Source organism: Eleutherodactylus coqui, chromosome 5 (genome assembly GCF_035609145.1).
Source record: "Eleutherodactylus coqui strain aEleCoq1 chromosome 5, aEleCoq1.hap1, whole genome shotgun sequence".
Lineage (NCBI taxonomy): Eukaryota > Metazoa > Chordata > Amphibia > Anura > Eleutherodactylidae > Eleutherodactylus > Eleutherodactylus coqui.
In genome coordinates this window covers 255,950,195-255,965,260 of record NC_089841.1, presented here as the reverse complement: position 1 = coordinate 255,965,260, position 15,066 = coordinate 255,950,195, and the positions used below count along the sequence as shown (strand labels likewise).

Here is a 15,066-nt window from a genome sequence, read left to right as displayed (position 1 = left end):
GTATTTGTGAACCAAAATGCAATCCGCTTCATACATTTAACATGAAATTATTGTAGAAAGGTGCTGTCCCAAGGTGTCCAAACTACAAACAGTAGGAAAGCCAGGCACTAGATAGATGTCAAATATAGCAGTATAAGGTGGGCTTCACGCAAGCGTAATTCGCTGTGTGCCGCCCGCATGAGACAGCTGTGCGGCAATCAGCAAATACGCAATGACATGTGCGCTAACAATGCAGTACATGTCAGTGTGATGTCCAATGCTACTCTATGGTCTCCTGCACACGGGCGGAAATTTTGCAGCGGGACTTCCCACAGAATTTCGCCCGTGCCCACCTGCATAGGATTACATTGCAAAACGCAATCCTATGCACACAGCCGCCATCTGTCTCCGTGAAAACACACGCGGAAAACAAATCACGGCATGTTCTATTTCTGTGCAGGTCTCGCAGAGGCCCGCACAGAAATGTCAGTAGTGACATGCCGGCTCCTCTCTGCGCATGCGCCGGCTGTCTGGAATCCGGCACACAGCGCTGAGAGGAGACGCCGGAAGCGGGTAAGCCGCAGGCTTCTACAGGGGCATGGCACCGCATCCTCGCAGCGGGATCCAACCCGGCCGACTGCAGGCGGCCTATCTCAGGAAAGCATAGGAGCGTGCGGGGACTCTAAGCCAGAGATATATAGCATTCTAGGATTTCATTCAGTAATTAGATGTAAAAAGTTGTTTAAATGCAGGAACTCGGAGAAAAAGCCTGTGAGTCCTGCTTCCCCTACCCACCCTCTGCTGTCTGACAACTCTACCTGCACACCAGATGCCAATCACTGTGTGTGCGCGGGAAGGAGGACTCGCAGGCTTTCTCTCTGATTCCCAGCAGTACTTAAAGGGGTTGTCCCGCGGCAGCAAGTGGGTCTATACACTTCTGTATGGCCATATTAATGCACTTTGTAATGTACATTGTGCATTAATTATGAGCCATACAGAAGTTATAAAAAGTTTTTCACTTACCTGCTCCGCTGCTGGCGTCCTCGTCTCCATGGTTGCCGTCTAATTTTCGCCGTCTAATGGCCAAATTAGACGCGCTTGCGCAGTCCGGGTCTTCTGCTTTTCTGAATGGGGCTCCGTGTAGCTCCGCCCCGTCATGTGCCGATTCCAGCCAATCAGGAGGCTGGAATCGGCAATGGACTGCACAGAAGAGCTGCGGTCCACGGAGGAAGAAGATACCGGTAAGTATAGAAGTCACCGGAGCGCGGGGATTCAGGTAAGCGCTGAGCGGTTTTTTTTTTAAGTCCCTGCATCGGGGTTGTCTCGCGCCGAACGGGGGGGGGGGGGGGGGGGGTTGAAAAAAAAAAAAAAACCCCGTTTCGGCGCGGGACAACCCCTTTAAGTAATTCAGTATTAGCATATAAAAAGTTGTTTAAGTAATAACTTGGTTGCTTAGTTTTTCAGGTCAAGTGACCCCACATCTATGAGAACAGAAGATGTACATTTCACATAATTATCAATACACCCCACAGAAGAGGAATCCGACGTGACAAGTTGTTTAGACATATGTTTGTTTCAATGAGATCTACCTGCAGATCAGAATCCTCTGAGCCATTTGCAGTATCATGGAGAGGACCCTACATGAAGGCGGTATTAGACCAAAGGTCACCACATCAGCCTACTCATCAAGTATATCAAGTATTTAATTACTGCTGGACTTGACTGTCAGCTCCATGTGTGAGTCTGACCGGCTGTTCAGCTAGTAAGCAGTTTACTTGCTCACTTCTCATTTTACTAGAAAAATCATATACAGCAGGTATGTTATACTAGTAATGGGTATATTTTAGAAGTAACATGTTAACTTGTGCCTGTACTTCAGACTTAACCCCTTAAGAAATGTGTAGTCCAGGCAGCATTGAGATGAGTAAAAAATAAATTCTTTATTCCTCCATTTAAAATGATAATCAGCGATGTTCGGCCCGTCCAATGGGTCTGGGTCTTTATCAAGCTTGATAAAGACCCATTGGACGGGTCGAAACGTTGCTGGTTATCATTTTAAATGGAGGAATAAAGAACTAATTGTTTACTCATCTCATGATCCGGACCCTGGCCGGGCTTTGCGTCTATTTTCCTTCTTGCCTACAACAGGATTTACAAAGACACCAGGGGGCTGGATTGGCCCCTAGTTGCTGCTGTGTGCCTTCTATTTAACCCCTTAAGGACCAAGCACAGTAAATTTACGGTGCTTGGCCCTGGGCTTTAACCCCCTGCTGATAGTAAAAATATGGGATTAAAGCCTGTGCTCCTGCAATCTAGCTGGAGCAGGTCGGGTCCTCGGCTGTTAAACACTTCCGAGGACCCAGAGGAGAAGGCAGAATTGGTTTTAAACCACTTCTGCTTTCTCCTTTACAGGTTACATAGCACTCAATAAATGCGAAAGTGTTCCTTTCGCTATTCGACCCAGCGTTCACGTGACCATTGGGTGCCCCTTGCTACAGCAGAGCTGCAGGGTCCTACCAGACCTAGATCAGTCCTGCCAGTGACTACTCTCAATACCAAGGGATGTTTTTCCCTGTAAATAGGGCGCCAATGGATGCGTCTCCTATGGACATCCCAGTTACAGTGGAAAAGTATGGAATTTAAAAAAAAAAAGACAATGTGAATGACTCCTGAAGGTCTTATATGATGTTATGGTGGCATATATATAAATTAAGAAAAAATAGTTACAAAAAAAAAGTTTTAAAAAATTACAGAATAAAATAAAGCAATAAAAAAGAACAGAAAAAATAAATAATATATAAATAAATAAAAGAAAAAAAAATCACTGCCAACAAAGACCATCACCACACGCACCTTGTAATCTGAGACTAAACAAAAGATACATCAAATCGTCCAGGAAAAAAAAAACTCCCTCTCCACTTATCAGACTTACATAACTGATCACTCACTCTAAATTCTCACTGATAAACCCTATCTCCAGAGAAGAGATGGATTTTCATCTTCACTAAAAGATCAAGCTACAGCTATCTATCTATGAGATATCCTCTATGTAGTGGAGGAGGGAAGGGAAAAGATGAAGCAGCTGCAGAAATTGAGAAAGAGGCGGAGAGTCTCACATAGAGATGCTGCTGCATGCTCTAGTAAGTGTTTCACCTCTGTGCTGGATCCATAACTAGAATGCTCAGTACTGCTGTATAATGTCCTCCATACTGCTGGTCAGGGTGTGGTACAGAGAGATGGAAGCAGGGGTATTAGTGTATCCTGACGCCACCAGGAATTCCTGGTGGAGTCAAGATTGACAAGGTGGTGACGCCCCCTCAACCCAATGGGCTGCAGTGGTACTTACTTCTCAGGTCCTGCAAGGCCATCTTTCTCATGTTTTGTCGCTGGAGCGGCCATCCGGGGTCAGAGAGGCTGCTGCATATTGTGAGATGTCGCTGGGGAAACTTCCGTCAGGCAGCAGACAGCCCCCTGCACATAGGTGTCCGCCCTCACCCACCACTGAGGTGGCTGCAGTATTGGGAGCTGCCACCGATTGAGCGGGCGGCACCCAGCAGAGAGACGCCTGATGCAAGACACTGCAGTCCGTGAGCCCCCTGCACGGAGGACGCAGCCGGTGCCCCGTACGGGGTAGTCAGTGGACGGACAGCAGTGAGCCACGGCCGCAGCATTCAGAGCTGCCACCTGTCGAGCACCCGGCACCCAGCAGACAGACGCCCGGCGCAAGACACAGCAGTCCATCGTCTCCCTGCACGGAGCACGCAGCCGGCGCCCCGTACGGAGGAGTCAGGGGACAGACGGCAGTAAGCCGGGGGGGGGGGGTAAGCATGCCTGAAAAGATGGCCACCCTGCAGCACACTGTGCATTGATTTGTGTGTGGCCTGCACACAGAAATCAATCCACACTGTGCTGCTAGAACCTTACTACGTTGGCCCTATTGGGAGCTGGGGGTGTGAGAGGGGCGTTACTCCTGTCAAACCCCTAGCTTCCGGTGGCATCAAGAAACACTAATACTGGAAGCAGGATCCCCTCCTCTCTGTGTGCTATATATGGAAGACATCGTTGGAGCTAGTCTTCTGCTCCTATACTCTCATCCTCTAGCCATAGATTTCAATGGACAGAAAACTGTAATCTGATAGGAAATAACTTGCTGATCAGTGTGGGACTCACTGCTGAGACCAATGTCCATCTTGAGAATGAGGATCCGGTGTCCCCCTCTGCCTGTTACTGCAGGGTCGCTTGTCTTCACGCATCAGAATGAATTTAGCACTGGCCAAGCATGCACAGTCTCAATGGAGATTACGGAAATACTTCAGCTCTTGCTGCTCAGGTATCTCCATAGTTCCACTGAAAGTGAACGAAGCGTCAGCGCACTCGAGCAAACTGCACCCCATTCAGTCTCCTCCTCACTGTGGGGGTGCAGTAAGCCTACAGTGCGGAGCAAGGGGGACACGGGACACCCATTCTCGAGATCGGTGATCGAGATGGTGAGACCCACACCGATCAGTAAGTTATCCCCTATCTTGTTTTTCACACAATTTTTTATTCTTGCTCCCTTAACAATAATGGACAGTATTGCACAAAAACAGGACATGACGCAATTTTTCTACTTCGGACTCTCGGTTTGAGAGAAAAACCACCCATGTGTATAAACTCATACAAAACAATGGGTCATTTTCTCGTGCGCGTTCTGTCCATACTGTAATCGGATGTAACCCGCGTGAGGAAACCACACATGTAAATACAGCCTAAATCAACACAAGGAATCAACCCCTATGAAAACACTGAAATCTGAAGAACTTTGATGCATACATTTATACGCCTACATATAGATCAATATTTAAAATGTTTGTAAACATCTACTCAAAAGATACCCCAGGAACGAACGGCATTCAAAGGACAGAAGAACTCTGAAGCGGGAGAAAGAATCCAAGACAGAATCCGTTTCCTTCTGCATGGATATGAATGCTCTGTAAGGAACAGCAAGCTGTAATTGCAGCCCAGCATGAATTTATCCAAACATCTCCCCATCCATTATTAATGCTGCGGGATTCCCATTCTGTCTGCTAAGGCTGCGCTCTAACTATGTGCACCGCCACTGATCGCAGAGAGACGGGTGTATTTCTGAGCAGTATATTGTGCTAGTAGTGATGGGAGCATACACCGACATATACTCATTTCTACACTATTTTAAGTAATTCTGCACTCACTGAAAAGTGTGCATTACATGAACTGCTCAGTGAACACACTAGCTGTGTCCCTAGAGAAATCTTCAAAGCCAAGCTTTTGCCAGAGGGGCTTGCAACATATCCTTAGTAAATGTAGCAAAGAAAAGGTTAACTCGGGATTTTCAAATTGGATGTTCCCCCCCTCCCTCCCGATGGCTCCCGTCTTTCTCCCTCGCATGGTTGCTCTTCTGTGCTATGATTCTCTCTGATGTGCAGTTACTCTTCCTTCCCTGACTACTTCTGAGTAAATCCAGTTACTGACCCCATTCAGCATTTAACCCGTTATCTGCCAGACAACGCTCAGGAAGACTGCTGATTCATAGACGACAGAAAATTACTGTGTCAGTCTGAAACATATTAATGCCCAATACAATGAGCCATCCTGATTATTTCCGTCCTGAGGTGTATGACGCGTCATTAGTTCCTTGGGTCATACAGCTGAGGTAGCCTAGATGTCTATCCTACCCATATGGTTTATGAGCAGAAGGCCAGGAAAGATCCCAGTCTTGCGTTCCTCCTGGAAGTTGAGACCTATTCTTGGTTGTCTTGCATGCGCCTCGTTTAAAATATGTCCACAGATTCCTAATGTTAAGGAATGGTAAATAAGGCTCTAATAAGTCTGAGTCAGAACTCTATGTAGTTTCCTCAAATAATTTAATGCATACTTGACTTTTCCGAATAAGCTCTTGTGTGTACATGGGAAACAACGTTATTTCTCCCCATTATATGACTTGTATTCTGCATTTACCACCAGTTTTCCCTCTGCAGGCTTTATATCTTTCAATTCTCTCTGAGCTGATGGGAGGAGTCTGTTTCTATGCTGTCTTCTATAGACTGTGTACAGAGAGAAATATTATCAAGTAGAACAGAGTGCAGCAGTACTAAGTAGTGTAGATGTGATTTCAGTAGCTGAAAATCATGGTTACCAATAGACATGTCTATGAGTCACTGCCTCTCTCCCCCATAATCATCACCCTCCTCCCCTTCCGTTTCTCTTCTCTCCATAGACCTCTTTGGACAGAACGAGTCAGAATTTTTCACCACTTCCTTTTCCTAATCCCATTACCTCTGTCTGTAGAGATGTGCATGACTTTATAACATGCAGTGGGTAGCTGAGTAGAAGGGAAAAATGTCATATTAGGCAATTAATGAGATTTGCACTGTTGCTAGTTATCATATAGCTGCAATATCTGCATACATAGATTCTGAAATATGTTTTGGACCGTGGCTTTACTTTTGTTTAACTTCAGGTACTTCACGGATTGTGGGACATTGGATATTTGGTTGAATCCATTCTACCCTTTATCTATACAATAATGTCAGTGCCACTAACCGTAACACAACCACAAAGTATAGTAGAAGTACCCAATATCTAAAGGGGTTGTCTCATGAAGACAACCTCTTATAACAAAAGAGCCCTCCTAGCAATTAACTGATCTAACCCCTGAAAATCAGCTATTATAGGTAGCAGAAGCAACATCTAGCCGGATAGGAGACGGACGCTGCAGGGGAAATGTAGTATTATATGCTGGTAATTCCAATGGCCAACAATATAATACATGAATGAATATAATACATCAGCTTGTGAGCGGCTCCCTGTTCTGGCTCAGAGGAGTGTCTATAAAAATATAAGTAAGAAGTATGATCCCTCATACCATTGCAGACAATAAGAGGGGCAAAGTATCCACATTCAGTTAGACAGTTGGCTGTGGATGCAGAATGTTTGCTTGAGCGCCCTAGTCATCACTGAAGCAAGCACAGCGCCATCTAGCTGTGTTGCGGTTTCTGGTACTACATTTTAGGAATAGGGATTATTTGAAGAATAGAAAAGTAATGTTATTTCCTGGAAAACATGTTTATTTGCAGATTAGAGATGAGCGAGCATGCTCGTTTAAGCCTGATGCTCGATCGAGCATTGATTTTTTCGAGTAACTGATTACTCGACCTAGCGCCATGCGGGGTGGTGGTGGAGGGGGAAGAGAGCGAGAGAGAGCATGCTCGCTCATCTCTATTGCAGATACATATTGAGCAGGACTAAAGCCATGTAAGCAGTATCATGTCATCACCCTTTGCTTGCTGATCATCTTTCATTTGTTACACATCACAACACTTATAGTACTCCTTGTAGGAACTCCTGGGTTTACTGCCTGAGGTGTTATATTGAGCACTCGGCAACCTGCGTTTTACCCGCAGATGTGAGGTGATTTTCAGGCAAATACGCCTCGCATCTGTGAAGTTCCAATCCTCTAGTGCAACTTTCACATGCGATAGAGGATGGGAAGTGTTTCCCATTGATTTCAATGGGTAACCTCGCACCACAGTCGCATGCACATTGCATAGCATGCGAAAGCCATGCTGTGCATTAAAGGTCCCATTGAAATCAATGGTCGATGCGTTCCAAGGAATGCGATACAATAGAGCATGCCACGATTTTTTCACACTCGTACATATGGCTTCATTCAGAAGAATTCAACGTCTCACAATGCACAAATCTCGTGCGAGTTTCTTGACTGTGTGAAAGCAGCCTAAAGAGTATAACTACAGAATAAAGTTGTTAATGCACCTAGGAAATACAACCATCGTACTGACTACGGTATGTTCCAAGATATCAGACATAAACCTATCTATAAGGGCTAATGCCCACGGATGGATTATCGCTATGCAATTCAAAGCCTGCCACGATTTTCACAGCAAATGTCCGTTAAAAGATTCTCCCCTGCCCATGAGCGGAAATCAACTGCGATTTTCCGCTCGCGGGGGAGAAACGCAGCATGCCGCCCAGAGAAGTGAGTATGGGGTCTCTTGGGGGAGCCGAGTCTTATTCCACTGCGAGATTTCGCTGTTGGAATCTGACCCGGCCGTGGGCATGAGGCCTAAGTAAGCTGACAATCATGTCAATTTAGTGGCAGCTTTTGTAGTACAGAGAGCTGACTATTTTGTTCAAGGAGCTACAAAAGTAACATACCTTATTTAAAAGGGGCTCTTTCTGCTGGAGCACGCTGTCCTTTCTGCAGACATGGTGTTATAGAGCCGGAGGAGCCGAGCAGATGGATATATAGTTTATGGGGAAAGATTTAGTGTAACTTGTGTTTTATTCCTTTATATCTTTGCACATTCTGATTGGAACAGTCCAGTGGGCGGAGCTATCAGCGACCAACAGCCTCCCCTGTATACGTGTACATACAGCGATATCGGTCAGTCACTGATAGGACCGCCCACTGGACAGCTAAGCTCAGAGATATAAATGAATATAATACAAGTTATACATTAAGCTATACATTAATCTGCTCAGCTCCCCCTGCCCTATAACATCATGTATGCAGTTCGGACAGCATTTACAAGCTGACAGCTTCCCTCTTAAACTTTAAAGCATTAAAGAGAACCTGCTACCATTTTTTTAAAATAATAAATAATGTTTCTAAAAAAAAAATAATCATCATTTCACTGGCGCACAATGTATGCAAATGACCCTGCACCCTGCAAGAGTTAGCTCCAAGCTTCTAAGTGAGGCTGTACTCACACGAGTGTCATTTTTTTATGCCATTTCCTTGCTATTTATACGTGTGTACAAAATGCAAGTTCTTTTTGCACGTTTTTCACTGCTTTGCACATCCTGTTTTTTTCGGGTTTTTTTTCATGCAGCCCCCCGAGTAACCTGCAATAAAATAGCATTGAATTGGCATGACAATTGCATGGCATGCAGGTACGATGCATTTTTTAAAATATCAGAAGCGATTGTGGCTGTGACTTACAGAAAGCCGTATACAGCAATAATACAGCCCTTATCACTAAACCATGTTCTTTCAGTCAGCGGGAATGTGAGAGGATATTCTGGTGGAGAGTATGGAAAAGTGTATAGAGTCGGGTCGTTTGCATACAGTGCAATAAACGGTAATTGCTTCGCTTTTTTAATACTTGTATTCTTTAAATACATTTTATTTTAAAAAATGGTATTTGTCTTCTTCGAAGAACAATTTAAAATCCCCCAAATAATTGCTATGGAGCTAAAATAGCAAATTGAAACAGGAGCTCTGTCCCTCACCCAGTCCCATCTATATACGTTATTCCCAAATCCCTTATGGACTCCATTGGTAGAAACAAATCCTCAGGGAGACCGTGTGATTTCCCAACGTGGATTTGTCGTCGGGTACAACACCGTTCAGCCTCTCGGTTACCTTAGTTACATCACTGATGTTTTTGTTATTGCCGTTTGCCGTTTCTGACGTTATTTAGAACAATTCAATTTTTGTTATACTAAGGGAGAAGGTGAAATGTGTCATTTAGCCCTCTCTGCCTCTAACTCCTCCGTAACCCGTAAGCGCTGATCACTCTGCATGGTTTGATGCAAACAGACGTTTCTTATCACTACGCTGGCACAAAATTTATTCTCCAACTGGGACTCGCCAAAGTTATGGTGTAAAAAAATGCTACTTTTGTGCAAGCCCTGTGCAACTTTTGGGCATTCATCCACCGTCTTTGCCATTTTGTAAAAACTAGACAGAGATTAGCGGGAGAAGTCAGGGCCGCCCACAGTTTATCAAATTCACTATGCTACAGACTGGCGTAAATGATAGCAGAAGATTATGTTATTCTATGGCAGGTAACATCTGGCGTAGACTTCATGAGGATGTGCATTGGTGGCCCAACATACGACAAATGCCCTGAGAGGTTTGCTCCTCTTAATACATGTGTCACACCTTACTCCAGCGGCGTATAAATGTGCCTCATAATCCCTAATGCAGAACACACCTTTGACGTAATCAGTCCTAAAATTCATTGAATGAAGAGCAGCTTGTAGTGTGGATAAAACGAATTTGCTAATGTACAGATGCAGTTACTCCACTGACCCCTGTGCCCTGCAGACAAGATACATAGAATCATAGAATGGTAGAGTTAGAAGGGACCTCCAGGGTCATCAGGTCCAACCCCCTACTCAGTGCAGGATTTACTAAATCATCCCAGACAGATGTCTGCCCAGCCTTTGTTTGAACACTTCCATTGAAGGAAAACTCACCACCTCCCGTGGTAACCTGTTCCACTCATTGATCGCCCTCACTGTAATATCTAATCTGTGTCTCCTCCCTTTCAGTTTCATCCCATTGCTTCTAGTCTTTCCTTGTGCAGATGAGAATAGGGCTGATCCCTCTGCACTGTGACAGCCCTTCAGATATTTGTAGACCGTTATTAAGTCTCCTCTCAGCCTTCTTTTTTGCAAGCTAAACATTCCCAGATCCTTTAACCGTTCCTCATAGGACATGATTTGCAGACCGCTCACCATCTTGGTAACTCTTTTCTGAACTTGCTCCAGTTTGTATATGTCTTTTTTAAAGACAAATACTGGACACAGTATTCCAGATGAGGTCTGACTAAGGAAGAGTAGAGGGGGATAAACTAAACTAAACTTTAGTAAAGCAAAATTTGATCAGCTTAGAACTACTAATCGGTAACATTAATTGGGACAACATCCTCAAAAATATCAGTACAGAGGAGAAATGGGAAAAGTTTAAAAGGATCCTAATCACCTCATGTGAGCAGTTCATTCCCTTTAAAAATAAAAGAATCTCAACTAAAAGGAAACCAATGTGGCTTGACAAGACTGTAAGAGGGGCAATGAACGAAAAAAAAGAAAGCGTTCAAACTACTAAAGCAACAAGGCAGCGAAGAAGTGCTAAAATCGTACAGGGAAAAAAACTAAATATGCAAAGATAGGATCAAAATTGCCAAGGAGGAAGCAGAAAGACTGATCGCCACAGAGAGCAAAAACAACCTAAAACTATTTTTCAACTATATTAACAGCAAAAGGATTTGCAGGGAGAGCACTGGCCCTTTAACAAATTATGCAGGAGAAATCATTGAAGATGATGGAGGGAAGGCAAATCTATTAACCAGTTTCTTTTCAAGAGTATTCACAAACGAAAAGGAAATGCCACACAAGATACAGGGGAATAAAATAAACCCCTCGCAAAATATGTCATACCTAATGCAAGGGGAAGTGCGGAACCGATTAAAGAAGATTAAAATCAATAAATCGCCAGGCCCAGATGGAACTAAGTGATGAGTTAGCTAGGCCGCTATACCTAATATTTCTAGACACTATCAAGACCGGTGTTGTACGATTGGATAGGCGCATTGCCAACGTGGTTCCAATTTACAAAAAGGGGACCAAAAGTGAGCCTGGTAACTACAGGCCGGTAAGTCTCACTTCAGTAACGGGAAAAATTTTCGAGGAGATTCTGAGAGACGCCATCGATGAGCACCTCAAGGAGAACGAGGGAATAACTCCTCACCAGCATGGATTCAGGAAGGGTCGCTCATGTCAGACAAATCTGATCAGTTTCTACGATGAAGTAAGCTCTAAGCTGGACCTGGGAGAATCTATTGATCTCGTATATCTGGACTTCTCTAAAGCCTTTGACACCGTGCCGCATAATAGGCTAATACACAAAATGAGACAGCTCGGACTGGGTAAAAAACGTGTGTAATTGGGTAAAAAATTGGCTCAATGATAGAAAGCAGAGGGTGGTAGTAAATGGTTCGTACTCTGATTGGGCCACCGTCACTAGTGGGGGCCACAGGGTTCAGTATTAGGCCCCATTCTGTTCAATATATTTATCAACGACCTGATAGAGGGGCTGCACAGCAAAATTTCAATATTTGCAGATGACACAAAATTATACAATATAATTAATGCAACGGAGGACAATGTGCGGCTACAAATGGACCTGGATAAGCTGGGGGCTTGGGCAGAAAAATGGCAAATGAAGTTCAATGTTGATAAATGTAAGGTTATGCACATGGGCAACAAAAACGGATGTCACCAATATACACTTAATGGGGCACTGCTAGGGAAAAGTGATATGGAAAAAGACCTGGGGGTATTAGTGGATAGTAGACTGAACTGGAGTAACCAATGACAATCAGCTGCTGCAAAGGCAAATAAAGTTTTGGGATGCATTAAAAGAGGTATAGGGGCGAAGGACGAGAACATTATCCTCCCATTATATAAGGCACTTGTCAGGCCCCACATGGAATACTGTGTATAGTTCTGGTCACCGGAAAGATGTTACGATATTGGAGGGGGTTCAAAGAAGAGCGACTAAGCTAGTACATGGAATGACGGGACTAGAATACCCAGAGAGGCTATCAAAATTGGGACTATTTACTCTAGAAAAAAGAAGGTTAAGGGGCGACCAAATAACCAAGGATCTCTCCCAGGATCTGTTTATACCCAGGACTACGACGGTAACAAGAGGACATCCGCTAGGCTTAGAAGAATGCAGGTTTCATCACTAACATAGAAAAGGTTTCTTTACTGTTAGAGCAGTTAGACTGTGGAACTCTCTGCCTGAGGACGTAGTGATGGCAAAATCCATAGAGGAGTTTAAAAGGGGACTAAATGTCTTTCTGGAGGAAGGATATTATAGGTTATAAATCCTAGATTAATTGTTAATCCGAGTATACAGGCAGGTAGGAACTATTAGGGTTTGATCCAGGGAACAGTCTGATTGCCATTAGGGAGTCGGGAAGGAATTTTTTCCCCAAAAGGGCTAATTGGCTTCTGCTCTTGGGTTTTTTTTTGCCTTCCTCTGGATTAACAAAACAGGAGGCTAACAGGCTGGACTAGATGGACATTGTCTTCATTCAGCCTTACGAACTATGTTAAGACTATGTTAAGATAATGGCCTCACATGAGCTAGACTCTATGCTTCTCTTATCACATCCCAGAATTGTATTTTCCTTTTTGGCTGCTGCATCACATTGTTGACTCGTGTTCAGTCTATGATCTATACATATAATGCCATCGCTGTTTCCTGGGGTCTATTTTAATTGTTCATAGCAGAATGCTCAGTAGACAAACTTCCCCAAAATTTTGTTTGTTGACTTCCACAATAGCTACCCTTATATATCCCTAAAACCTTTTTTATATCTGCAGATCTAGAAGTCCCTTCATTTTTTATTTCAGATGCATTAGAGCATTACAATTGCATAGACTATGTTTAAAGCAACCCTCCTGTACCTGCTGTACAGTGCGCATAAGTACACATCATTCATCTAAGACACTCCATTGATTGCCAGTGCTGTTCATGTGAGCAATATGGGCCAATCAGAGCAGCATGTACTGTCAACTAAGGATGTATACTGTTGTAATGCACAGCAGGGAAGCAGTACGGTCATCTTTGTTTGTCCAGGATCGGAGGCTACAAGACAATGGTCCACAGAGGAAAGCTCTGCAGCTGGTAAAGCAAACATGAAGCTCAACTCTGAACCATTATTTTAAAACCTTTCCCATTTAATTTAAATCAGCATAAAATTTATAGCTTTTAGAAATAAACCCTTTTGTTATTTTGTACTGATTTTAGTTTTATTATCTATTATCATTCAAGCCAAAATTCAGACTAAGTTTCCAGGCAGAACGTTTGTAAAATTACGGCTCAGCTGTTCGGTCATTTGTCGACAGCTAAATGCCAATTCACTGCAATCTATTTCATGATTTTGAAAGCATCTATGAATAAAGAATCCAGACCTAAAAAATAGGAGAACACATAATAAGTAAAATGCTTTAAGCGTGTAAATTTGAAGCGGTGGTGAATAGAGCTTTACACGCCTTCCATTAAAAGGCGAGTTACATTGCAGCGCCGACTTATGCAGCTGGAAATCCCCGATGTAAATGGTGCCCCATTAATGGCCCCGGTGCTCCATTGAGAATATTTACAAAGGAGTATGGTTTAGATATAGGGACTGTCTAACGTGAAAAAAAATACAATATATGATTTTTTTATGTAAGCCATTAGGAAATTTGAGTTAGTGGGGGCACTCTACTAAATATCTTCAGGATCCTAACCTATTATAGCTTTAGTGGAAAGTGTTTAGAAAGAGCATCTCTTGCCCTGCAGGATCATATTTTATACTGATCTACACTAAATTGACAACCCATCCATTTAGGTAGGTTCTTATTGTGTAATGCTCCGTTTCTCCACTGGTGGCACTGCAGAGAAACGCTCAGGTTTTCCCCCAGGTTACAGAAGGTCTCTAGGGGTTCCTGCAGGGGGCTGTCTGGGAGCTGCTTATAGTAATATCACCATTCTAAAGGCCCTTTTACACAAAACAATTATTGTTCAAAGGAGTGAAAATGAATGACAATCATTCAGTGTAAACGCAGTGTTACGTGTTGTTCCTGGACCTATAGTGTTCTATGGTTACCATGCTCTATTTTTCTGTGCATTTGTGCACTAAAAGTCTCCAGAGAAGTCAATAGGGGGTGTGCAAATGTACGTGTAATATGCAAGGAGAGGAGTGAAACACAGTGTAAGGGCTTATTCACACGTCCGTATATTAGCCGGGTTTTCACGTCTGGCCGATATACGGTGTTCCTTTCTGCAGGGGGAGGAGGCAGGCCGGGCCAGGAACAGTGCACTGAGCTAAGTTCCACCCCGTCCCCTCCAATTGCAAATAGTGGTGAGGGGCGGAGAGGGCAAAGAGGGGGCGGGAGCTCAGTGCACTGCTCCCGGCCCGGCCTGCCTCCTCCCTCTGCAGAAAGGGACACTGTATATCGGCCGGGCGTGAAAACCCGGCCGATATATAGACGTCTGAGTAAGCCCTAATTGTGATGGGAAAAGAACACATCTGGAACTAATTAGCCATTTAAAAAGCTTTGTTTTCTGCGCACGAATGAACTTGGTTATGTTCACATACAGCGGAAATGTTGCAGAATTTCAAAGCGGAAAATTCCATGGCAAATACCACACCATTCCTGCATAACAAACCATATCAAAATTGGTATAAGCTGCGGATAGCCGCTACAGCCCTCCTCCTCACCTCGCAATACATTGCGCCCCCTCACACGTGATTTGGAAGTGGC

General features: G+C 43.9%; 1 protein-coding gene across 2 annotated transcripts in view; it reads right to left on the bottom strand.

Moving 5' to 3' along the window:
- HOMER3 (homer scaffold protein 3) overlaps positions 1–15,066 on the bottom strand; it is a 124,988-nt gene that overhangs the window by 72,536 nt on the left and 37,386 nt on the right. The gene's annotated exons all lie outside the window — the stretch shown is intronic.